Below are 26,438 nucleotides of genomic sequence, written 5' to 3'. Positions count from 1 at the left end.
GGTGCACTGCCCTATCTAAACATCCGCAACAGGAATCACCACGGGGAGCGCCACTGTCGCAATCCATGCACATGACTGTTTTCGAGGTCATTTTAGTTTGTCTTCACTGAGTTGTGTAGTTGCCTCTGATAATGCTAGTGAAATGTCAGCTGTGAATAAATAATTAGTAAACTGTTTATTTACATCCTTTGTCTGCATAGTTTTTTTGTTCCAGAAATTTCAACATGGACAACAGCAATGGATATGGAAATTTAAGCAGGGAATTGGAAACACAAAAGATGAACTGGTCCATAAAGAGAGCAAATCATATCAAAAGTTTCTGGAAAATAAATCAAGAATGTGCCATGAAGGAATACAGACAATGTAAACAAACTAAGTTATATGTACAAGTAGTTAAACAAATGTTGTGGAAAGAATTTGGAAAAATACAGTGCAAAATCTTGCATGTCTTAGTGAAATGTTAGTTTTTACAAGTTTTTTTTTTTTTTTTTTTTTTTTGTGAGAATTCATTGTTTATATAAGAATAACATCTGTTATGTTAATTTTATTCAATATGGAAGCTGTAATATGGCATGCGATGTAGTATTCTTGATGTTAATCTTGGAAAACAAGTATGCACAGAAGCTCTAAATTTCAGCAGGTCTTTATAATATAAGATGTTTTGCTCCTCATCGTCCTAGAAAGAGAGAGAGAAGAGGGAGGAGACAAAAAGAATAAGGAACTGTGTTTGGTCATTTTGAAAAAAGACTGGAGTTGACATGTTAAAAAGAAAGAGGTTCGTCAATAAGATAAAGACAAAGAAACGGCAGGAAATGAAGGTAGTTACCAGAAAAGATGAAAGTAGGCAAGAAAGTAAAGGAGTCAGTTACTCTGCAGTGTTAAGTTAAATAAACATCCAAGAACTTTGTTAAATCACCTTCTAAGAATAAGGAGTTGTGTGGCAGATGTGTGCTGAAGTGATAAATGACATCCGTCATGAAAGCACAAGTACACTTGGACCATGAGTAATATGTTCTCGTTTTACATGGGAAGCAATGGTCTAAGGCACTTTGTACCGTATCAACCTATATCTTGGTCTTCGTCTGGGTCATTTTCCTGCCAACCTGGCAGAGAACATTTGTTTTGCTAATCTTTCCTTGCCCATTCTGTTTAAGTGACCATACCACCTGAGATGAGCTCTGCTAACGCATTCCTGGATGCTGACAATGTCAAGTTCTTTCCTAATATCCTCATTTTTAATATGATATTGCCATTGATGTCATCTGTTCACGCCTATAATCTTTCTCAGGACTCTCATATCTGCGGTCTCTAGTCTTTGGTCAAGTGTTTTACTTCTGACCCAACTCTCAGATCCATAAGTTAAAACTGGTTTCAATACTGTCTTGTATACAGCTAATTTAGAGTTCCGACTAATTTCTCTCTTATTCCATATGAATTTATTCAATTGACTACCCGCAATACCTGCTTTGCTGATTCTATTGTCTATTTCTATATTTAATTTACCATCTTCAGTAAAAATCGTGCCTAAATAGCTGAAATGTTTTACTTGTTCCACAAGTTCTCCATTCACAACGCAGTTGACATTTTCAACGATTCTACCTATTTTCATTGTCTTTGTCTTTTTATTGCTGACCTTCATACCATATCTATTACAACAGCTATTCAATTTAGTCAGAGAATCTTGCAGACTTGTAGCGGATTTATTTAGAAGTATAACATCATCCACATGAAGCAGAGCTGACATTAACATCTCCAATTTGATATCATGTTTAATACCACTTTCCTTCATAATGTGATTCATATAGATAATGAATAACAGAGGGGATAATGTACATCCTTGTCTCACACCAGATTTAACATTAAACCATCTTCCTGTACTTCCTTCAATTCTAACTGCTAACTTACAACTCAAATAAAGACTAAATATTGCTTGATATAATGCCCCATTGACATTATATAACTGCAGTGTAGTGAATAGCTTCTCTCTCTCTCTCTCTCTCTCTCTCTTGGCACCTTGTCATATGCCTTTTCCAAATTGGCAAAACTTAAATACAGATCTTTGTTATATTCCCATGACTTCTCCACTATTTGTCGTAAAGTGATGATCTGATCCTGACAGCCTCTATTTGGTCTGAATCCAGCTTGTTCTTAACCAAGCTTTTCTTCCACAATTTTTCTCAACCGTTTCTCAAGTATACTTGCATAGATCTTGCCAGGAACACTCAGTAGGGAAATACCTCTGCAGTTCTCACATGCAGTTTTTATTTCCCTTTTTTATATATGGGTACTATGAGAGCTCTACTCCAATCATCGGGAATTCGTCCCTCTGTAAAGACTTTCTGAAACATGCAGTGCAGCCACTGTAAGACTCTTATACCACCATACCGCAGCATTTCTGGTCGAATATCATCTACTCCTGCAGCCTTTCCACATTTCAAGCCTTCGATGGCTTTTTCTACTTCAAGTATGGATATGTATTCCTGACTGCATGCCTGGTCAGTTTTTTTTTTTACCACTGTGCTGTCATCACTGCTTGTTTCATTTAGCAGTTTTTCAAAGTAATTACTCCATACTTCAAGGATATTTTTTCTCCCGTTTTCATGTCACCTTTATCATTTCTAACTCCTTTTACAGCATTCTTGCTTCCATTCCAAAGCTTCTTCAACAACCTCCAGAATATTTTGCCACCTTCTTGATATTTATTTTCTATATTCTTGCCAAAGTCCTCCCATGACTTTTGTTTAGCTAGTTCTACAGTGTTTAGCATTCCTGCATTTGTCTCTATATTCTCTAAGAGCACAAGCTAACTTATTTGACAGGAACTTTTGATATGATTTCTTCTTTTCCTTCACTGCCTCTTTAACTTCCTGTGTCCACCAGGGAGTTCTAATTTTTCTATCCTTGCAGACAACCTCACCACATGCCTTTGTGATAGAATCAATCAATGTTTTCTTCAGAATTTGCCAATGAATCTCCAAAGTTTGATTCCTGTTCTCAAACACTTTCATTTTTTCTTTAATAATCTTTGTGTATTTTAGTCTACAGTTCACATCTGAGAGCTGCTTAACTTTTATTCGCTTTAAAACTTTCTTACATGTTTTTCTTTTCGATATGAAATTCAATTTTATCTTGCTCAAGACTAAATAGTGATCACTTCCAATTTCAAATCTTCTGTACACTCTGGTGTCCTGCACCAGGGAGAAAACATCACTATCAACAATAACATAGTCAATAAGACTTTTCTTATTCCTTGCCTCTTCTCTCCATGTGAATTTGTGCACAATTTTATGTTGCAACATGGTGTTAGTAATAACCAGTCCATGTCCTGAGCAGAAATCCAACAGATATTTGCCATTATTATTAGCTTTGCTCTTTTCTCCAAATTTTCCCAAAATATTTTTGTATGTCTCACAATCATTTCTTACTCTGCTATTTAGATCCCAACAAGGACCAATTTTTCATATTGTGTCAGTGGCTTTTTCTAAAGCCTCAAAAAATTCCCCCACTTCTATCTTAGTAGACCCTTCTGTAGGACCATAGGCACAAATAAGTCTCATTGCCCAGTTCCCCATTCTCATATTTGCCCACATTACTCTACTTGAGACTGACTGGCATTCAAGAAGATTAGCCTCGTATTTTGTGTTGAATACTATGGCTACTCCTTCTTTTCCTTGATTGTCATTGCCTGAATATAACATTTTGTATTTATGGCTCAGAAAGATCTCAATAGTTTTTGTCTTTTTTGTTTCAGTCACCCCCAATTATGTTGATCTGGTACTTATCTAATTCCTCAGCTGGCTCCATTTCTTTGCCATTCAAGCTTCTTATGTTGATAGTACCGATCTTTAACTCTGGTGATGTTGATTTGGGGTTTGTTTTCAGATTTGTTCCAATAGCTGCCTTTTTGCTGTTCGCCCTGGTTCCCTGGTGAAAATAACAGGGGCCTTGTTTAACTGGGCGACTCCCCAGCCGGCATGGAAAAAAAAAAAGAATAATAATAAATATAATAATAATTATACATAAATTGTGCATTTGACAAGTATAAGATCCGATAGGATTGGATTAGTTTCAGATAAAGTATAAAAAAATTATAATAAAATATTTCACATACAGAATATAAAAAAAACAAAGATGACTAGAAAATATTTTAAAGGTTACTAAAAAACTTAAATACGGAGAAAAGAGTACAGAATAAGAGTAATCAAAGATCATAAATTGATCATCTCGATGCCTGAATTATCTTATGTGAATTCCACTGAAAATGTTGTCGACAGGTTACAATTAGTGTTAGAAAATGTGGGTGGGCTAAGGAGAGTAGATAATATGGAAACCTCCACAGGTTTCCATATTATCTACTCCAGAGGACAAAACAAGAAACTTCAAGGCCTGATTCAGGTCTCCAACAAAATAGAAGTCTAACACAGAATGAAATCTCATTTACCACCTAAATATGGTGAAGGCTGGAGAGCAGGAAGAGTTTTCAAAAGTTCATACTACATATCCTATCTGTGGCAAAGCATAGGTCACTGAAATCAGTGAAAGCTGCTGCTTTATTTTAATGCCACACCACAGAATAATGTGGATGAGATGGTAATAAAATTACCAGCTACATAGATAGTGTTACAGAAGGGTTTTTTTTTAATAACCTCTTGTGAAAAGCTGATGTTATATATAAAAAAACAAAAATTACATATTATTCCCACTGAGATTCTCAATGATTGCAAACAAGAAAGTTAACAATGTATAACACATAAAACACATCAATAATTTTAAAAATAACAGAGTTTAAGAAAAAAAATCTTACCAGAAGTATAATGCCTTTCAATATATCAGTAGAATCTAGCCCAACGCTGAGTAACTCCTCCCTCAGCTTGTGGAACTTTTCAGGTGTAAGTTTATTGAGGATGCTAAACAAATAATGAAATCATTTAGTAACACTTTTCTTTAAATTAGCATAGAAGTCTTCCTACTCCATAAATTATAATTTGATTCATTCTATGACAAATTATCTAATCAGATATAATTATAATGAAATCACTGAGACAGAATTGTCTAAAACTTGAATAAAGGAGAATACTGCAGAATTACTCTTTGTTAACATACTTGGATAAGGAAAACGTTGTTTGTTTGTGTGTGTGTGTGTGTGTGTGTGTGTGTGTGTTAGTAAACACACACACACAATAATAAGCCCCCATATGAGTAAAATGTGACATTTCTGTGATGAATTGCAGTGGACAGTGAAAAGAAACAATATAGCGCTGGCATAAGTTTGGTTTTTGCAATTCACAACATGAATTGGCTTACAGAAATTATATGCTTGAACATTTTATATAACGAAAATAATTTTTAATACAGTTGTTTAGAAAATGCAATTATGTTGCAAAGAGTCTAGCTTCATAGCAAGTGTTAACTAATGAGTTATTTTCATAAATTTTATTGATTTTTCCTCTTAAATGAGATTTTTATAGATGATTTATATAATTCACTCGTCATTATGAAAAATCAATGAAAGAAAACACAAACTACTTTAGTTTTGCTAAAGGTGCAGTATTGAAGGTGGAAGTAAAGCATAATGGACCAGTAGGTGTTAAAAACAAGTAAATTAATTACTTGATGGAATACGTGATTGCATTTGAGTATATATATATATATATATATATATTTTTTTTTTTTAAATAAGATTCCATTTTTGTTTAGTTTTTTTTAAACTTTATTCAAACAACTGTCAGTTTATTTTTCAAACGTAATACCTGATACTTAGCCAAACAAAATATCATGTGGACAGTATCTTGAACACTATGAAAGAAACAATTAGCAAAACATTGTTTTGCTTCCTTGGGAAAAGGATTAAAACCAAGTATAAAAGAAAGAAGAGAAACTCCACATTTTGAGAGGAAATTTTTAGATAACGTAAATAGTCCAGATGTGTACTGTAGAAGTATTAACTTTTATTATTTATAAAAAGTTTATCAATTATTATTTAATAAGCCAACTGTAAAAATAGGCTGCCAGTGGTACCAGATTTCTATACTAAAATCTATGCACACAAGCCAAGATCATAGATATATTTATTTTGCTATGATAATTCTCCATTATTCTCAAAAATCAATCTTAACCTCAACAATAATTCAGTAAACTGAGTCTTAACACTTCAAATTTACAAAAACAGTTTAATTACATTTAAATACATTAAAAGAAATATATAACTCTGAATCCAGATAAATGATTTTTTAATGATAAATGAATGATTGCAGATGATCAAGATAATATCAGATAAAGAAGACATTTTACAAACAGCAATATATAATTTAAACATTATAGGAGAACAATTGGGAATGAAAATATCCATAAATAAAAACAATGGCATTTTATGGACAAACTCCAGTTAGAAGTAAAAGTTATTAATAATAAAAAAATAATAGAATAGATAAATACTTTCATTTATCTTGGATGCAAAATATCATATGAAGGAGAAAAAGACAAAATTAAAAACATCAAAATTTTTATAGATTATATGCCTGATAAAGAGAACACTCAATCCAAATACTGTACAAGAAGAAACACTTGAAAATATACAATACTTTAGCAGTGCCTACATTATTATATGGCAGCAAAATTTGGACAATAAACGAACAAGATAAAGAATAAAAAGAAATTAAATTAGATTCATGAGAAGAACTGCAAAATACACAATATTAGGCAAAACAAGAATAAACATATTTTAAATGAAATAAAAATAAAATCGATAGAAGAAAACTAAACAATTGTTGTTGTGGAGTCCGTTGAAGAGCTTCCAGGTATTATTATTATTATTTCGGGCGACTCCAGGAGTCCTTAGACTCATCGAGGGAGGCCCTAAACATCATGTCCACACAACTATGCGATTACATTCTCACAGTATCTATCATACCTTGTCTTGAACTCGTTCACCGTCATAGCACCCACAACAGACTCTGGCAGCTTATTCCACTCATTTACCACTCTAAAAGTAAAGAACCCAGCTCTAACACCCCTGCTAACCACACTCTTGCCCAGCTTCCATAGGTGTCCCCTAGTTCTCCCACCACCAGTCCTGATCTCAAAAATATCCTCTGAATTAATCCTATAGAATCCCTTTAGCAATTTCAATGTCTCAATCATATTTCCCCTCCTCCGCCTATCAACTAGTTTCTGCAACCCACAAATCTTTAACCTGTTCTCATATGGTTCATTCCATAGACCTGTTATCATCTTAGTCACTCGCCTCTGGATCCTCTCCACCTCCTCCCCATCAAGAAGGAACCAAGGTGACCAAATCTGGGCACAGTAGTCGAGATGAGGTCATATCAAGGCTCGGTACAGAGGTACAATAACTTGCTTGTCTCTGCTCATTAAGGTATTTTTCAACAACCAAGTGAGTTGATAAGCTGATTTAGCCACTTTTGCAATGTGCCCCCTAAACTTCATCTCCCTATCCACCAACACTCCCAAGTCCCTGGCCTCATCAATCTCTTGGAGTACAGTTCCACCAATGTGGTATACTGCTGCTAATCTTTTCACCCCAAAATGCATAACCTTACATTTTGTCACATTAAATTGACATCCATTCTCCTTAGCCCAGAACTCCAATCTATCTAAGTCATCTTGCAAGACTTTGACATCTTCTGCATTTACTATTGCCCTACCCAACTTTGCATCATCAGCGCACAAATGAATTGTTCCACTTAGATCCTTCCCTATATCGTTAATGAACAGATTAAACAGCAGTGGTCCAAGAACAGAACCCTGCGGCACACCACTAGTCACAGGCCGTGTTTTGGACTCTACTCCTGAATAAACTACTCTTTGATATCTCTCCATCAACCAACCACCTATCCATCTCACCAATCCTATATCCATTCCCATATGTTGTAGTTTACGGATTAGTAATCCATGTGGTATCCTGTCAAATGCCTTTGCCAGGTCCAGCAGTATCACTGTAAACCCATTTCCCTTATCCAGTTCAGCCGTCACCTTGTTATAAAACTTGAGCAAGTTACTGAGGCATGATCTACCCTTCACAAAGCCATGCTGTCCCCTGTACAGTATCTCGTTTTCATCAATCCATTCCTGTATTTTTCCCCTTGACTACTTTCTCTAAGACCTTGACAACGACTCCTGATATGCTGATCGGTCGGTAATTTGCAACCGTAGTCTTGGATCCTCCTTTATGCAGTGAAACTATTTTCCCCTCTTTCCACACCTTCGGGACTAAACCAGATCTGAGACTCAGATTAAACAACATGGTCAAGGGCACTGATAATTCTTTAGCTGCTTCACGCAAGACCCGTGCCGGTATACTATCCAATCCCACAGATGTGTTCACATTAAGGTTCTGTAACAGACTAGTCACCTCCACTTCATTCATTCATCACTATTCCCATATAAACTAATGGTTCCTTCATTTTTTCAATGTCACCACCTGGATGATATGCTTTTGCAAAGTGCACACTCAGTAACTCCACTATATCAACTGATTCAGTGACCTCCTTACCATCGTCATTCCTTAAAATCATTTTGCTGTGTACAGTTTTTTGCTTGCTTGCAGCATATTGAAAGAACTGTTTGGGATTCTCTTTTGCTTGCAAAGCTAGTTTCGTTTCATAATCCGCTTTTGCTTTTTTTACCACACTCGTTACCTTTCTGGCCTGCACTTTATAACGTTCGTGTGCCTGCAGGTCACCCCTTTCTTTAAATTCCCTCCACAGTTGTTTCTTTTTTTGCAGCTCAAGCTTAATGGTGTTATTCATCCATTTAACCCCTACTTGTTTTACTATTCAGACCCTAGGTATACAATCAGTCATAACCTCCTGTAAATGCTCCTTGACCACTTCGCATGCTCTATCGACGTCCAGCCCTTGCAGATGTACATGCCATGGCACTGATCCAAGCAATCTCCTAAGTTTGTCATACTTGCCAGCAAGATAATTCCACAAATACCCTGTCTTAATCGAAAATTCTACACCTTTAGCCACTTCCCAGGTCAAGACCTTATGATCACTCTCACCAATAGGTGGCAACATGGTTATATTCATTACAGTCAAATTCTCAGATGCTATTACCAGGTCAAGCACTCTCACACCCTAATATTTTCAATTACATGCCGTCTCAGATAGTTATCCCTTAATAATTGAATAAAATCCTTTTCCTTCCTGACATGTGTCCTCTCCTCCTCCTTCCAATCAATGTTACCATAGTTGAAATCCCCCATAATAATTACCCTCCTTCCACTCATTTCATCAATTTCCCTATGCATACTATCTCCACCATCTATTCCATTACCTGGTCTATAGCAGCATCCAACTGTATATTTTATTCTGCCAGTCTCAATCTCACACCAAATAGCCTCAAATGAGCTCCTTTCACTATCCTGCGATACAACTTCAATTCTCCTTGGCTGCAGTTCATCAGCTATAGTCAATAATACCCCTCCCCCAATTTTATTCTCTCTGTCCCTCCTAAACACACTATAACCTACACATTCTATCCCACTAACTATATCTTCTTCCGTCAGCCATGTTTCACTAATGCCAATAACCTGTGGCCAGGAAGAGCCAATCAAGGCCAAAATTTCTTCCTTCTTGTTCCTAATACTCCTGGCATTAGTTTACATGAAATGCAGTGATCCCTTAGTCGCATCCCTATATTGATGCGTTATTCTAAATGACCCATTCCCATTTTTTGTCCTTAGTGCTGGCTCGGGTACAATATATACATTCTTACACTCATCTGTCTCACTGATGTCTGCAAATCCATTCCCCCCCCCCTCCTTGGTAGTTCTAGTTTCCCTGATTTTGCACATCCATTTTCACTTCATTCAGCAACACTCTTTCCAGTCTCCGCACACCAAGTCCATTCAAATGCAGGCCATCCATCTTGTATAAGTCCTTTCACCCTTCAAACTCATTCCACACGTCCACGAATTCCACACCGTCTGCATAACCTACGCATAATGTCATTTGCGATTATGGCCCTCCTCCTAAACTCCTGTCTGTCATACCGCAGGAACAGACTAACCATTCTAACTCTGTCACTCTTTTCTTTCGCTACCTTTAACAATACTTTCAAGTCCTCTCTCATAAAAAATTTATCACCTTTCAATTCATTCGTACCCGCCACAATTATTAATTCTTCACCCTCTGTTTTTGCACTCTAATACTCTCACTTACATCCTTAAATTTCGCACCCGGTAAATACGATTTAGTTACACTGCCATCTATCACCCCTCTTAATAACGAGTCACCATACAACACTCTTTCCTTCATTTCAGAAACTCTCATTCTTGCACTGTTTTTTTATGTTAGCCGAATCACTCTGGAAAGAGTTTTGCAGGTGCTCTTATTGCCGCTGCACATTTTGTATCACTGCACACAACCTAGCGATCTCACTTCCTACAAATAATTCCTCATTATTTTTATCATTTAAACCATTGTCTCTCTCAGTATGGTTGCTTTCACTCTTTCTTAGATCACCGCTCTCATTGCCATCTTGTACATCGCAATTCTCTATCAAGCCACTATTTTCACTCACATTCTGGCAATTCTGGCTTTCTTCAACCATAACTATCTCACTACCTGACACATACTTCAACTCCTCACTTAGCTTACACTTTTTGCACATTCTCCCACCACTATCACTTTCAATCCAAATTCCAGCCTCATTTGGGAATGCATACATCCTACACACATCACATTGGACAAACTCTCTCACATTATAGTTTTTGAACAATGGCGTCGTATTTTTGGACGCCATTATCTTACATAGCATTGGCGCCATATTCAAATGTAAGAAACGTAACGTTATATACTAAATTAAATAACGTAATTCACACCAAAATCCCACAGACACAACAAGCTACCAAAATTAGGCAATATTACGTTATGATTTTAACCTATATTCTAATTTTTACTCAAAATTGTACTTAGCTTTCGGGAACTCTCTGAAAACACAACCATCCGTCTGGCCCTCTAGTGGGCAAAAAAAGATGACCATGGGCCTGTAGAACTGCTTTGGCAATCTGTTGAACTTTGATGGAGTAGAGCTTTTCTATACGGTTATTGTCAATTTTCTGTAGAGCAGCGCCAATTGCTGGACAAGAATAGATATGGACAAGTGTTAGTTTGACTTCTGGACAGTTCTTGCATATTTCATAGTTTCTAGTACCGTCTGGATGAATTTTCATGCCTTTAAAATGTTCCGTTCTTATTCTGGCGATGATTGTGGTTATTTCTCTATTTTCGTTGATTTTCGTGATTTTATTCTTTCTTGATAGTTCGTTTTACCAATCTTATTTTTGCGACAGAGTTAGCATCAGTTAGTGATAGTGGGTGTAATTTTTGAGGTAATAATCTTGCTTCTTTGGCTAGTCTGTCTGTCTGCTCTCATTGCCTTCACTATTTACATGGGCTGATATAAATTGCAGTGTACAGTTCTTATTTTTCAAATTAAAGTTGTTAGTTATATAACTAAATATTTATAAACAAAATTAGATAGAACATGTAAATCGAATGGCCAACGCCCAATATCCTGAACATTTAATGAAACATAATCCAACTGGAAAGAGAAGACCAAGTAGACCTCAAAGGATATTAGATGGATGATGAGACCGGAACAGACCAATATAGTCTATCTCCAAAATTAGCATCATCATGATGAAGATAAATGAAATCTAGGGACCCATATAACATGCCAGCTAAAAAAGAATATCTGTTTCACTCTATAAGTTACCTGTATAACTGAGAGGAGACCTCCACATAGCCTTTAAAGGAATGTGGAGAACCGACCAGGGCTTCTGACCTAATGTCCAATCCTCACCTTCTCGTGGTGCACCCTGTTGGGTATCTACTTTGATACTGAATAAACGAGGATGGGCTGGCAATTTGGGATTTAGCCGACCAAATTGTATTCTTATTGGTTAAATCAAAATATAGAATGATGGTACAACATGATAAAATTTCATGCCGGCTGGGGCGTCGCCCGGTTAAACAAGGCCCCCGTTGTTTTCGCCAGGGAACCAGGGCGAACAGCGAAAAGTCAGCTACTGAAACAAATCTGAAAATAAACCCCAACTCAACATCACCAGAGTTGAAGATCGGTACTATCAACGTAAGAAGCCTGAATGGCAAAGAAATGGAGCTAGCTGAGGAATTAGATAAGTACCAGGTCGACATAATAGGGGTTACTGAAACAAAAAAGACCAAAACTGGTGAGATCTTTCTGAGCAATAAATACAAAATGTTATATTCAGGCAATGACAATCAAGGAAAAGAAGGAATAGCCATAGTATTCAACACAAAATACGAGGCTAATCTTCTTGAATGGCAGTCAGTCTCAAGTAGAGTAATGTGGGCAAATATGAGAATGGGGAACTGGACAATGAGACTTATTTGTGCCTATGGTCCCACAGAAGGTTCTACTAAGGTAGAAGTGGAGGAATTTTTTGAGGCTTTAGAAAAAGCAACTGACACAACTCAAAAAGTTGGTCCTTGTTAGGGATCTAAATAGCAGAGTAGGAAATGATTGTCAGACATACAAAAATATTTTGGGAAAATTTGGAGAAAAGTGCAAAGCTAATAATAATGGCAAATATCTGTTGGATTTCTGCTCAGGACTAACACCATGTTCCAACATAAAAATGTGCACAAATTCACATGGAGAGAAGAGGCAAGGAATAAGAAAAGTCCTATTGACCATGTTATTGTTGATAGTGATGTTTTCTCCCTGGTGCAGGACACCAGAGTGTACAGAGGATTTGAAATTGGAAGTGATCACTATTTAGTCTTGAGCAGGATAAAATTGAATTTCATATTGAAAAGAATAACGTGTAAGAAAGTTTTAAAGCGAATAAATGTTGAGCAGCTCTCAGATGTGAACTGTAGACTAAAATACACAAAGATTATTCAAGAAAAAATGAAAGAGTTTGAGAACAGGAATAAAACCTTGGATATTCAGTGACAAACTCTGAAGAAAACATTGATTGATTCAGCCAGAGAGGCATGTGGTGAAGTGGTCTGTAAGGATAAAAAAAATCAGAACTCCCTGGTGGACACAGGAAGTTAAAGAGGCAGTGGAGGAAAAGAAGAAAGCATACCAAAAGTTCCTGTCAAATAAGTCAGCTTGTGCTCTTAGAGAATATAGAGACAAATGCAAGAATGCTAAACACTGTGTAAAACTAGCTAAACAAAAGTCATGGGAGGACTTTGGCAAGAATATAGAAAATAAATATCAAGAAGGTGGCAAAATATTCTGGAGGTTGTTGAAGAAGCTTAAGAATGGAGGAAAGAGTGCTATAAAAGGAATTAGAGATGATAAAGGTGACATGAAAACGGGAGAAAAAGATATCCTTGAAGTATGGAGTAATTACTTTGAAAAACTGCTAAATGAAACAAGCAGTGATGTCAGCACAGTGGTAAAAGACATTGACCAGGCATGCAGTCAGGAAGACATTGACCAGGCATGCAGTCAGGAAGACATATCCATACTTGAAGTAGAAAAAGCCATCAAAGGGTTGAAATGTGGAAAGGCAGCAGGAGTAGATGATATTCGGCCAGAAATGCTGAAGTATGGTGGTATAAGAGTCTTACAGTGGCTGCACTGCATAGTTCAGAAAGCCTGGACAGAGGGATGAATTCCCCATGATTGGAGTAGAGCTCTCATAGTACCCATATATAAAAAGGGAATTAAAACTGAATGTGAGAATTACAGAGGTATTTCCCTACTGAGTGTTCCTGGCAAGATCTATGCAAGTATACTTGAGAAACGGTTGAGAAGAATTGTGGAAGAAAAGTTTGGTGAAGAACAAGCTGGATTCAGGCCAAATAGAGGCTGTCAGGATCAGATCTTCACTTTACGACAAATAGTCGGGAAAGCATGGGAATATAACAAAGATCTGTATTTAAGTTTTGTCGATCTGGAAAAGGCATATGACAAGGTGCCAAGAGAAAAGCTATTCAATACGCTGCAGTTATATGGTGTCAATGGGGCATTATATCAAGCAATACTTAGTCTTTATTTGAGTTGTAAGTCAGCAGTTAGAATTGAAGGAAGTACATTATCACCCCTGTTATTCATTATCTATATGGATCACATTATGAAGGAAAGTGATATTAAACATGATATCAAAATTGGAGATGTTAATGTCAGCTCTTTGCTTTGTGCAGATGATGTTATACTTCTAAATAAATCCGCTACAAGTTTGCAAGATTCTCTGACTAAATAGAACAGCTGTTGTAATAGATATGGTATGAAGGTCAGCAATAAAAAGACAAAGACAATGAAAATGTCAACTGTGTTGTGAATGGAGAACCCATGGAACAAGTAAAACATTTCAGCTATTTAGGCACGATTTTTAGTGAAGATGGTAAATTAAATATAGAAATAGACAACAGAATCAGCAAAGCTGGTATGGTGGGAAGCCAATTGAATAAATTCATATGGAATAAGAGAGAAATTAGTCGGAACACTAAATTAGCTGTGTATTTAGTGTTAAATACACAGCTAATTTAGTAATGTAATTTAATTTAATTACACACTGTCTTGTAATTAAATTAAATTACAAGACAGTGTTCAAACCAGTTTTAACTTATGGATCCGAGAGCTGGGTCAGAAGTAAAACACTTGACCAAAGACTAGAGACCACAGATATGAGAGTCCTGAGAAAGATTATAGGCGTGAACAGATGGCATCAATGGCAGTATTATATTAAAAAACGAGGATATTAGGAAAGAACTTGGCATTGTCAGCATCCAGGAATGCGTTAGCAGAGCTAATCTCAGGTGGTATGGTCACTTAAACAGAATGGGCAAGGAAAGATTAGCAAAACAAGTGTTCACTGCCAGGTTGGCAGGAAAACGACCCAGAGGAAGACCAAGATATAGGTGGATTGATACGGTACAAAGTGCCTTAGACGATAGAAATATAAGATCTGATAATGTTGGAGTGATGACAAGTAACAGGCTGATTTGGAGGAAAATTGTAGATAGGAAATTAATAATGATGTAATTTTTTTTTTCATGTAGTACTATCATATCCTGTACACCCCTTGAGGGTACATGGCAAGAATTTGATGATGATAATGTTTCTCTCTATAAGTTAGCTGTGCTTCTAATAAACATTAAGTGAAACAGTTTCTTTTCTCACTTCAGAGGAGACAGTTCCTTATCTTCGAAACTACTTTTCTCTTACAAAAGTCTTGAAAATAGCTGTCAATTTCCTATTCACAGTAAAAGATACAAAAAGTTCAGACTTGACAAAGTTCTCATATATGAACATTATTCATCATCCCTCCTCTAATGGCTACTAGAAAAATTGCCCATAAATGTTGCTTCTTCCTACTTTCTTTAACATTCACAACCGTTATCCTCATCACATACAAAGAATTTCCAAGGACAAATTGATTGAAAGATTTACAAATTAACTAGCTGCATCTATTTCCAGAAATAGATATTAAATCATTACTATTAAATTATTACTGTACTAATGGAACTGTTGGAACGTCCTTCTTGCTGTAATTTTGTTCTTAATAAATTCAATTAATTGCTGGTTGATTACTAATCAAAATGTAAGGAAATTTATATTTATACTGTGCCACCCTATATTTAGATTAGTCTATGTAAAATCATCATTTTTTATTTTGGTTTAACCAATAAAAATACAATTTGGTCGGCTAAATCCCAAATTGCCAGCCCATCCTCGTTCGTTCAGTATCAAAGTAGATACCCAACAGGGTGCACCACGAGAAGGTGAGGATTGGACATTAGGTCAGAAGCCCTGGTCGGTTCTCCGCATTCCTTTAAAGGCTATGTGGAGGTCTCCTCTCAGTTATACAGCTTTGACCCTTAAGCACCCAGAAAGATTATTGAAAAGAAAATGAAAGAGTTTGAGAACAGGAATCAAACCTTGGAGATTCAGTGGCAAACTCTGTAGAAAACATTGATTGATTCTGCCAGAGAGGCATGTGGTGAGGTTGTGTGCAAGGATAAAAAAATCAGAACTCCCTGGTGGACACAGGAAGTTAAAGAGGCAGTGAAGGAAAAGAAGAAAGCATATCAAAAGTTCCTGGCAAATAAGTCAGCTTTTACTCTTACAGAATACAGAGACAAATGTAAGAAAGCTAAACAGCGTGTAAAACTAGCTAAACAAAAGTCATGGGAGGACTTTGGCAAGAATATAGAAAATAAATATCAAGAAGGTGGCAAAATATTCTGGAGGTTGTTGAAGAAGCTTAGGAATGGAGGAAAGAGTGCTGTAAAAGGAGTTAGAGATAAAGGTGACATGAAAACAGTAGAAAAAGATATCCTTGAAGTATGGAGTAATTACTTTGAAAACTGCTAAATGAAACAAGCAGTGATGACGGCACAGTGATAAAAAACACTGACCAGGCATGCAGCCAGGAATACATATCCATACTTGAAGTAGAAAAAGCCATCAAAGGCTTGAAATGTGGAAAGGCAGCAGGAGTAGATGATATTCGACCAGAAATGCTGAAGTATGGTGGTGTGAGAGTCTTACAGTGGCTGCATTGCATAGTTCAGAAGGCCTGGACTGAGGGACGAATTCCCGATGATTGGAGTAGAGCTCTCATAGTACCCATATATAAAAAGGGAAATAAAACTGAATGTGAGAATTACAGAGGTATTTCCCTACTGAGTGTTCCTGGCAAGATCTATGCAAGTATACTTGAGAAGAATTATGGAAGAAAAGCTTGGTGAAGAACAAGCTGGATTCAGGCCAAATAGAGGCTGTCAGGATCCGATCTTAACTTTACGACAAATAGTCGAAAAAGCATGAGAATATAACAAAGATCTGTATTTAAGTTTTGTCGATTTGGAAAAGGCATATGACAAGGTGCCAAGAGAGAAGCTATTCAATACGCTGCAGTTATATGGTGTCAATGGGGCATTATATCAAGCAATACTTAGTCTTTATTTGAGTTGTAAGTCAGCAATTAGAATTGAAGGAAGTACAGGAAGATGGTTTAATGTTAAATCTGGTGTGAGACAAGGATGTACATTATCCCCTCTGTTATTCATTATCTATATAGATCACATTATGAAGGAAAGTGGTATTAAACCTGATATCAAAATTGGAGATGTTAATGTCAGCTCTTTGCTTTATGCGGATGATGTTGTACTTCTAAATAAATCCGCTACAAGTCTGCAAGATTCTCTGACTAAATTGAATAGCTGTTGTAATAGATATGCTATGAAGGTCAGCAATAAAAAGACAAAGACAATGAAAATAGGCAGAATCATTGAAAATGTCAACTGTGTTGTGAATGGAGAACCTGTGGAACAAGTAAAACATTTCAGTTACTTAGGCACGATTTTTACTGAAGATGGTAAATTAAATATAGAAATAGACAACAGAATCAGCAAAGCTGGTATGGTGGGAAGTCAATTGAATAAATTCATATGGAATAAGAGAGAAATTAGTCGGAACACTAAATTAGCTGTATACAAGACAGTGTTCAAACCAGTTTTAACTTATGGATCTGAAAGCTGGGTCAGAAGTAAAACACTTGACCAAAGACTAGAGACCGCAGATATGAGAGTCCTGAGTAAGATTATAGGCGTGAACAGATGGCATCAATGGCAATATCATATTAAAAATGAGGATATTAGGAAAGAACTTGACATTGTCAGCATCCAGGAATGCGTTATCAGAGCTAATCTCAGGTGGTATGGTCACTTAAATAGAATGGGAGAGGAAAGATTAGCAAAACAAGTGTTCTCTGCCAGGTTGGCAGGAAAACGACCCAGAGGAAGACCAATATATAGGTGGATTGATACGGTACAAAGTGCCTTAGACGATAGAAATATAAGATCTGATAATATTGGAGTCTTGACAAGTAACAGACTGATTTGGAGGAAAATTGTAGATAGGAAGTTAGTAATAATGTAATTTTTTTCATGTAGTACTGTCATATCCTGTACACCCCTTGAGGGTACATGACAGAAATTTGATGATGATGATGATATGTAAAATCATCATCATACATATCAAGGATTTAGGCCTAGTATGGCCTGTTCCGGCCTTAGAAGTCATCGTTGAATCGTTTAAGAGGACGTCCTGGTTTTCTTTTTCCTAATGGCTTGTACTTTAAGGCTTGTTTTGGTAATCTTTCTGTTTTCATTCTTTTAACGTGCTCCATCCGTCTATGCTTATAATTTTTAATTTTTTCAATTACTATGTAAAATAGTAGAATCAATCTTCAATTAACTCAGCAGTCTCCTTATTCATACAGGCCGAATTTAATATTTTTCACTTAGGGCTCCCGCAAGATTCGAGCTTCTTATGAACGGTGCAATGAAAGAGAATCAGGCGCTCACAATATTGAAATCAACAAAACAAAACATTTAATACAAGGTTGTATGATAAATACATAAATTAAACTCCAAAAATAAGACAATACAATTAACTTAGTTCTTCAGGTCAAAACATTCATATTAAATTAGACTTCAAATCTTCAGATACAAAATTCACAGTTCTCTCAATCACAAAGATTGTTCACGCTGATCAATACTACAGAATTTCTTGTTAAATAAAATTTGCTGGCATCACTCAGTTACACTCTATATTTAACACTTAGCAAGCACTTATAACATTATTAATCACGGCAGTTATTGCTTCAAGGGGAATTATTTTCATCTTCTACTTCGGCTAAATTCAGTGAAAACACCACAGTAAATGTTAAGATATTCGAGACGAAACTATCACTTAAACCTTCACACTGAAATAAAATAAAATAGGACTGTTCTTACCGAGATTAATCCTTGCACATCAGATTCAATGTGAGCACATTTCAAACTATATTCACTTGTTACTACGATGGAACACTATTCAAAGGAATTCTTCAAGGAGATAACTGAATTATTATTTATCGCGCTACACAATTCTTGACGGGCTTACTATAAGACAGAATAATTATTCCATGTTTACTACTGTATAACAAATTGAGCTTTGTACACTCCTTCTTTAGAGCGATATAGGAATACGTAGTAATTCTAAAACTTAGTGGATTTATTCTGAATCTTGCTATATTTGGCTGGTATATTTGAATTACTAAAAGTTGTAAAAATATGAACCTCATTAATGAGCCATGTGAGAATTGAAATATAAGAGAGAAAGAACATATGTGAATTGAATTACTTTCATTATTGGAAACAAAGTATTAATAATTAACATTTACAATATTATATGTATATAGGAAAACCTCACTTAATGCGAATTCGATATGCATGATAACTAGTAAAGAGTACTTTTGCAGGTAAAGAGTATTTTGCCACACAAAATAGCCAAAATTTAGTACATGGGCAAAGAGTGCTGTGATATTGGGCGGGAATTTGTCCTGTAAAAGAAGTATTGTATCATTGAGACATTCGTGAAAGGGAAGAGACGTCAAAACTTACTAATAAATTACTTTTTTCTAGTGTGATGTTTCTAATTCTGTTTACAAAGTATTGTATGTGTTTTGATATGGGGGGGGATTTACCTACCAACTCCTTGAGTGGCTCATATATGGCTGGACTGAGGAGATACTTCATACACAAACTTTGTTTGCTTTCACTTGGATAAAGGATTAAACAAGAATATAACTTTTATTGATTATAATTTACTTGTAACTACAAGTGAAAAAACTTCCCAGAACAATCTCTAATCCGGAATATTTTAATAATAAAGTGATACGTCTTTCCATTACTTGTACAGGGAAACATATCAGTTCCACATTAATTAACCTTGGTATCTTCCTGGGTCTGGCTCCCACTGATGAGACCTCAATAAAAGTCAAAGCCAGTCTGTATAGTAACAATATACACACCTCAAAAGAGCAAACTAAGTTTGCGCCTGAAAGTATCTTCAGGACTGAGCTAAGGTAGTGCAACACCATGGCAACTCGTGGCAAAGGTGGAGAAAGATATCATCACTCCTATCTCAGTATCTCCCAAAATGCAAAGCACATCTCCTTGCAGATATGTGTAATGTTATGCATTAAGGCAAGGGCAACTCCCATACCGGTTTCGACCTTTACTGAGGTCTCGTCAGCGGGAGCTAGGCCCAGTATTGGGGACACCAAGGCAGAAGCCTTGAAAGGAGGTGTGTTTTGCATTATCGGATATTAAAGCAATTGATGTGATGTCAGTGATCTCTATATACAAGTAGATATCAGTGTGAAGAATGTTCTCCTTATGGATAAATGATTAAACAAGAATTTCTTGGAATTATAATAGACTTTGTAACTAAGTGAACAACAAACAGACTAGTTGTGAAGATACTTCGTGCAACTAACAGTTTAAAGCACAAACTATAAGAAATTACGAAAAAACAAGTTCATTTATTGGTATTATGAACATCAAAAAAGTTTGTTAAAAAACCGAATAACAGATCTATACAACCGTCAATACTTGTTAGCTGGAAACAATGCTATTTGATGTCGCATTTTGTGGTTCACTTTCACTCTGTCCAAGGTCTGAACTGGGTAAATTTTTAATAAACGCTGACCAAACTTGATTTAAAATCAAACCTTGATTTTTGTTGCATTGTGTAGGAATTTTAATTATATTTGCAGCCTCTTTGAATTTTCCTGTGAAACAGTTTTTATCAATGTAGGACATGTTTGTTCTGTCCCAGAGTACATCACGACCAGTAGAAACTGCATGAAATGCCAAGCCAGACTTATGTTCTCTTTTTTTTTTTTTTTTTGTACGTCCTTTTGATGTTCGCTCATGCGGATTTCTCCCAATCTCCCTGTCTGGCCTACGTAGCAGATGCCACAGGAACAGTAATATTATAAACTCCTGGTTTTTTCATTGGGTGATGTGGAAGTTTCGGAGGATGAAGAGATTTTTGATATTTTTTCAAGTGGCAGGAAAGTCACTTTTACAGAACAGAAGTACTTGTACAGAAGTTTGGCTAATTTATCTGTTACATTTTTAATATAAGAAGGGGTGACTGCGTTCTTGAAGTCTTGTTTATTTAAGTTTCTCGTAGGTGCTGTATTGAGAATTTTCTTAATTGTCTTAGTTTTGAAACCATTCAGTTGTAGGATCTGTGATAAGTATTGCGTTTCTTCTTTCCACTTTTCTTCTGTACTGGAGATGCTGTATGCTTTATCCCTTAAGGTTTTTATGGGGCCTATTTTTTGCTTGAGATGATGGTGTGAGGTAGCATGAAGGAATCTTCTTGTGTTTGTTAGCTTTCTATAAATGGAGAATGATAATCTGTTTTTTCTTTCATTTATTTCTATAAGGTTGTCTAGGAAAATTAGTTTTTTATTTTCTTCTAGTTCCAGAGTAAATTTTATGTTAGGATGTAAGTTATTAAGATAGTCTTTAAATGCAATCAGTTCTAGTGCTGTTCCTGGCCAAATGATGAAGATATCGTTCACATAGCAGAGCCAAATTTTTGGTTCAATGTGCCAGTTTTACAGAGCACTATTTTCAAAATTTTCCATATAGAGGTTTGCTAGAGCTGGTGAAAGAGGTAAACCCATTGCTAGCCCTTTTTGTTCACAGAGTTTGTCTTGGTAAAGGAAGAACATGTTTTTTATGCAAGGTTCATAGAGCTGTACAATGTCCGGTGGGAAGAGATTTTCTAGGATGTTTACTGTTTCATTTCTTGGAATCTTTGTGAAAATGCTGACCACATCTAAACTCGCTAATATGTCTCAAAGACCGATGTGTATATCTTTTACTTTCTCTATGAAGTCTGTGATGTTCTTAATGAATGATGGTGTTTTTCTTATATGTGGCAAAATCAAGTTTGTAAGGCGGTTTGCCAGATTTGAGGTAGGAGAGTCCCTTCCATCTACTATCGGTCTTAGTGATATATCTAGTTTATGAATTTTGGGAATTCCATATATTCTAAGAACTAGTGGTTGTTTTGATTGTAAATTTCTTTTTAGTTCCTCAGACCAATTTGGTATATTCTTGAAAAGTGCATTGGTTTTATTGTGAGTTTGCCAAGTGGGATCTCTGTCTAATGCTGTGTAGGTGTTGGAATCTTCAAGGAGGATTTTCATTTTTTTGTTATAACCTTCTGAGTTTAAAATCACTGTTGCATTTCCTTTGTCTGCTTTTATTAAGACTATGTTTTTGTCCAATTTGAGTTTATTAAGGACTGTGAATTCTGTATTTTTGTAGGTTTTTTGGTGGTAATTTGCAATTTAATAGTAATGCTGTGCTTTGAATGCAGATCAGATCTGCTATATCTCCTGGTACATTTCTTATTCCTTTTTCAATTTGGACTATGATATCAATTTTCAGGACTTGTCGTGGCATTAAAGTGAAATTAAAGCCTTTCATAAGATTTGTTTCATCTCTCGTTAGAACTCTTGAGGAGAGGTTAATTACTACTTTTGAGTGATCTAGATGTTTCCTTTTGCTTCTCTTTTAGAAGGGAACTGAATTTTTTTAATTAGGCTGCGTTTTTTTTCTTTTCAGAAATCATTGTAGCATTATTGTACATGATAGTGGAAGATTCCTTCATGCTACCTCATACCACCATCTCAAGCAAAAAATAGGCCCCATAAAAACCTTAAGGGATAAAGCATACAGCATCCCCAGTACAGAAGAAAAGCAGAAAGAAGAAATACAATACTTACACAGATCCTACAACTGAATGGTTTCAAAACTAAGACAATTAAGAAAATTCTCAATAGACTACAAGAAACTTAAATAAACAAGACTTCAAGAATGCAGTCACCCTTCCTTATATCAAAAATGTAACAGATAAATTAGCCAAACTTCTCTACAAGTACAACATAAAAGTGACTTGGAAATTCAAAGAGCCAGCAAACATGATTAAAATTCCTACGCAATGCAAAAAAAAATCAAGGTTTGATTTTAAATCAAGTTTGGTCAGTGTTTATTAAAAATTTACCCAGTTCAGACCTCGGACAGAGTGAAAATGAACCACAAAACGCAACATCAAATAGGCATTGTTTCCAGCTAATACGTATTAACGGTTGTATAGATCTGTTATTCGATTTTTTAACGAACTTTTTGATGTTCATAATGCCAATAAATGAGCTTGTTTTTTCGTAATTTCTTATAGTTTGTACTTTAAACTGTTAGTTATCTTTACCCCTGAAGATGTTAGTCTGATGAAACTTGTCGGGTTTGTTTTGTTAGTACATGTTTAGTTTTAAAAAAGTCTTTTTTAATAAAAATGTAGTCACAAAACCGGAATAATTCGATTGAACTTCTTAACCACAGAAACCTCTGCATGATTAAGGATATAATCTGTCAAGTTTATAAGAGCAAAAAAAAAAAAAAAAAAAAAAAAAAAAAAAAAAAAACACTTTCTCAAACTATCCATAGCTCAGTCTTATAGACTGAAGCCCTTTGGTTGGAAAGACCTGGGTTTGAATACTATCTATGATGCAGAAAACCTTTATCAGTGCTCTTCAAATAAAGGTGAGTTAGCTGGTCTCATACAGAGCTGACAGGATCTGCCTTACAGAAACTCAGGATTTTATCCCACAAACAGGTCCCCATGAACATATACAAACACAAAATCCACACCCTTACAGGGCAGTAGAGGAATGGATTGCTTAAACCTTATACCTTCCTGAGTCAAACTCTAACAGAGGAGCCATCAATAAAGGTCAAAGCTGGTCTTGGTAGTGACTCTTCACATAATGTTTTTGCATTATATAAAACAGGAGCAATAGTGCAAGGTCAGCAGCTTCTATTTACAAATAGATTAGCTGCGAAGATATTTCACATGCAGGCTGTTTCCTTATGCCTAGATTAAAACAAGATATAATTTTCCTATCAAGTCTAATGAGCTTCACAGAACAAGGAAGGACAGGTGGACCATTTCCTATCAGTCATGGTGTAACAAAAAATATTTTTCTACCAACCAGAATACTAGACATTCCTCATCATTCTTCCAAAATTCTGAACCTCTTCTTAACCAGCTATCCTTACAAATGCAATGTAATGTCTGCTTTCCTTTTTGCAACTGTGACCATAATATTATCCAATATCATTTTATACCGATCGATCTCCTCGCAGCCAATCTCAGCCACGTATGCTATGGCACTGCAATGGTGCTAATGGGGAAAGATTTTTGCCCTTCTGTTATGGTCAACTGTTTCCGTTCTCCTGATCCTAACATTTGTTCTCAACAAATGACCACAATAACCATTACTGGAATGAGGGGCCTTTATTCTAAACTCCACTACAAACCCATGACAAGCCCCAATTCTCTGAAACAAGTGCCTCTACAGCCAATGATAAAAAAAATAAAAAAAAACCCAGCATATATTCAATGGCTCAATTCAAAAACTAGCTTCTCATTCAGCTTACACTACAGCCTGAAATAAGTATTAAAAAATTAACAAATCCAAAGCAGACTTTCATTAGGATAAAATGCAATAAGCTTGCCTCCAGTCAGGCCTTCTAGTTCCTTGCTCAGGCTGCTGGGAATAATTCCTGCCCTTTCTTGTTTCTACCTATCTCACACACCCTGATGGTATCTTTGGATAATGTTACTCTGATACCACTAGGCATCAGTTTTTACAATCAAGACAAATCACCTCCTGCAATACTCAAACTGCTCCACCACATTCTTCCTCTGATCTTTCATGAGGACATTAAAAAAAAAAAAATCTTTAGTCTTCGGAATGATTAGTCTTGATCATAATAAGTCTTCTAAGCTGAGATGTTATCACTATTTGCAATTCAGCCATCAAACTATTGTCCAACTGCTCTCATCTCAGCATTCTCAAAAGTGATGGAGAAGGTCATTAATAACAAACTTCATTACCCAGAGACCCATCAGTTAATTCGTGACCATCAATATGGATTATGCCATTTTCTTTCTACAGTAGACCTTTTTGCTAGCCCAATCTCTGGACACAGGCCATGGAAAGATTTGAAGAAACACATATGGTCACTCTGGATATTTCCAAGACGTTTGAGTGTCTAGCATCAACTTCTCAATAACCTATAGTCTCCCTCCTGCTTTTTGGGTTTGGATTACATGCTTCTCATCAGATTTCTTCATTAATACTAGAGCAAGTACTCCAGAGTTATGTACTCTCACTCACACTCTTCTTTTACATCAATGACCTTCTCTTTAACTTCAGATCCTATTCATAGTTTTTGCTGATGATAGTACAGGTATCCGTCGATTAACACTGTTAATTAATCCCTCGATGTCACCGTGTATATCAAAATCGCGTAAATCGTGTTAATCAAATCTAATAATAAATGGTAAAAAGTACAATTCGTCCCTGATCGATTGCTGTACTAATAGTTCGTTTTATATGGTACTCTTTTAGGAAAAGATAAAAAATGAATGCAAAGTAAATGTTTAATAAATACTTGTACCTATATTAGTTACTGCATTTTTTTTTAATCAAAAGAAGTTAACAAGAGTAATTTGAACAGTTTTAGTTTTTTCCTTATCGGCATAAATTCTACGATAACAAGCAAAATGACTCTCCATACCTCAGCAAACAAGCATTCTTCGATTAACATCTGGATCCATATCCAGTACTTGTTGCTTAAGCGATTCTAAACTGCGAAATATTCCATCCAGTTCATTGACTGTTATTTCCTTTAGAACCTCATCTTCATATTCCATTGTTCGTTGTCATTGAAATCTTTTGAATTTGAATCCAATAATTCTTTAATATCTTCTGCATCAACACCAATTGCAACAATTTCTTTGACCACGTTGTTCACAGGATTTTGAAAACAACCTAAGTCATTAGCGCATTCTGGTAGAAGGTTTCCAAACAGCTTTCATGCAACTAGAAGACATTTGCTCCCACGAGTCACGAATGTTCTCAATTGTGTATTTCATGTTAAATTTTTTTCCAAAATTCGTGGAGCGTAATGCATTTTCTACCGTTGAGTTTCTACTGCCTTTGAGAATTTGGATGACCAGGTGTGTTGTCTAAAAGCAAAAGAGCTTTGAAAGCTCAGTTATTTCTCTTCCAATAAGTTTCAATTGCCAGGCAAAAATAAACTTTGGTTAACCCAAGACAATCTTCGAATAGACTTTGGTTAACCCAAGCTTCTGATTCGCCCGTCAAATTACAGGTAAAGAGTTCTTGTTACATCCTTTTAAAGCCCTTGGGTTTTGAGTTCGATAGACAAGCAGCAGCTTCAATTTAAAATCTCAATTAGCATTCCCTCCAAACATAACAGTTAAGCGATCTCTTGATACTTTATAGCCAGGCTGCGCTGCTGTTTTTTTTTTTTTTTTTATATAAAAGTTCTAGATGGCATTTTTTCCCAATAGAGTCCAGTTTCATCTACATTGAAAATTTGGCAGTAATCGTAATAATTTTCTTTGATAATTTTCTGAAGCTCAGCAAGAAATGTGGATGCAGCATCTTCATTGGCACTTGCAGCTTCACCTGTTATTTTCACATTCTTTAGTCCAGCACTAGATTTAACATTTTC

The 26,438-nt window shown here is 35.9% G+C and overlaps 1 protein-coding gene across 2 annotated transcripts in view; it reads right to left on the bottom strand.

The window, feature by feature from the left end:
* Positions 1-26,438, bottom strand: part of NAT1 (N-acetyltransferase 1) — a 297,904-nt gene that overhangs the window by 262,519 nt on the left and 8,947 nt on the right. The window contains exon 2 of one of the 2 annotated variants that reach the window (XM_090404548.1): positions 4,805-4,907. The gene's annotated coding sequence lies outside the window, so the exon portion shown is untranslated. Of the gene's footprint in view, positions 1-4,804; positions 4,908-26,438 lie in introns of those variants that run through there. The other variant, XM_090404546.1, reaches the window with a different exon arrangement.

This window comes from Typopeltis vanoorti, chromosome 15 (assembly GCF_054136105.1).
Source record: "Typopeltis vanoorti isolate ZY-2024b chromosome 15, IOZ_Tvanoo_1.0, whole genome shotgun sequence".
Lineage (NCBI taxonomy): Eukaryota > Metazoa > Arthropoda > Arachnida > Uropygi > Thelyphonidae > Typopeltis > Typopeltis vanoorti.
This window is presented reverse-complemented; position numbering and strand designations above follow the sequence as displayed.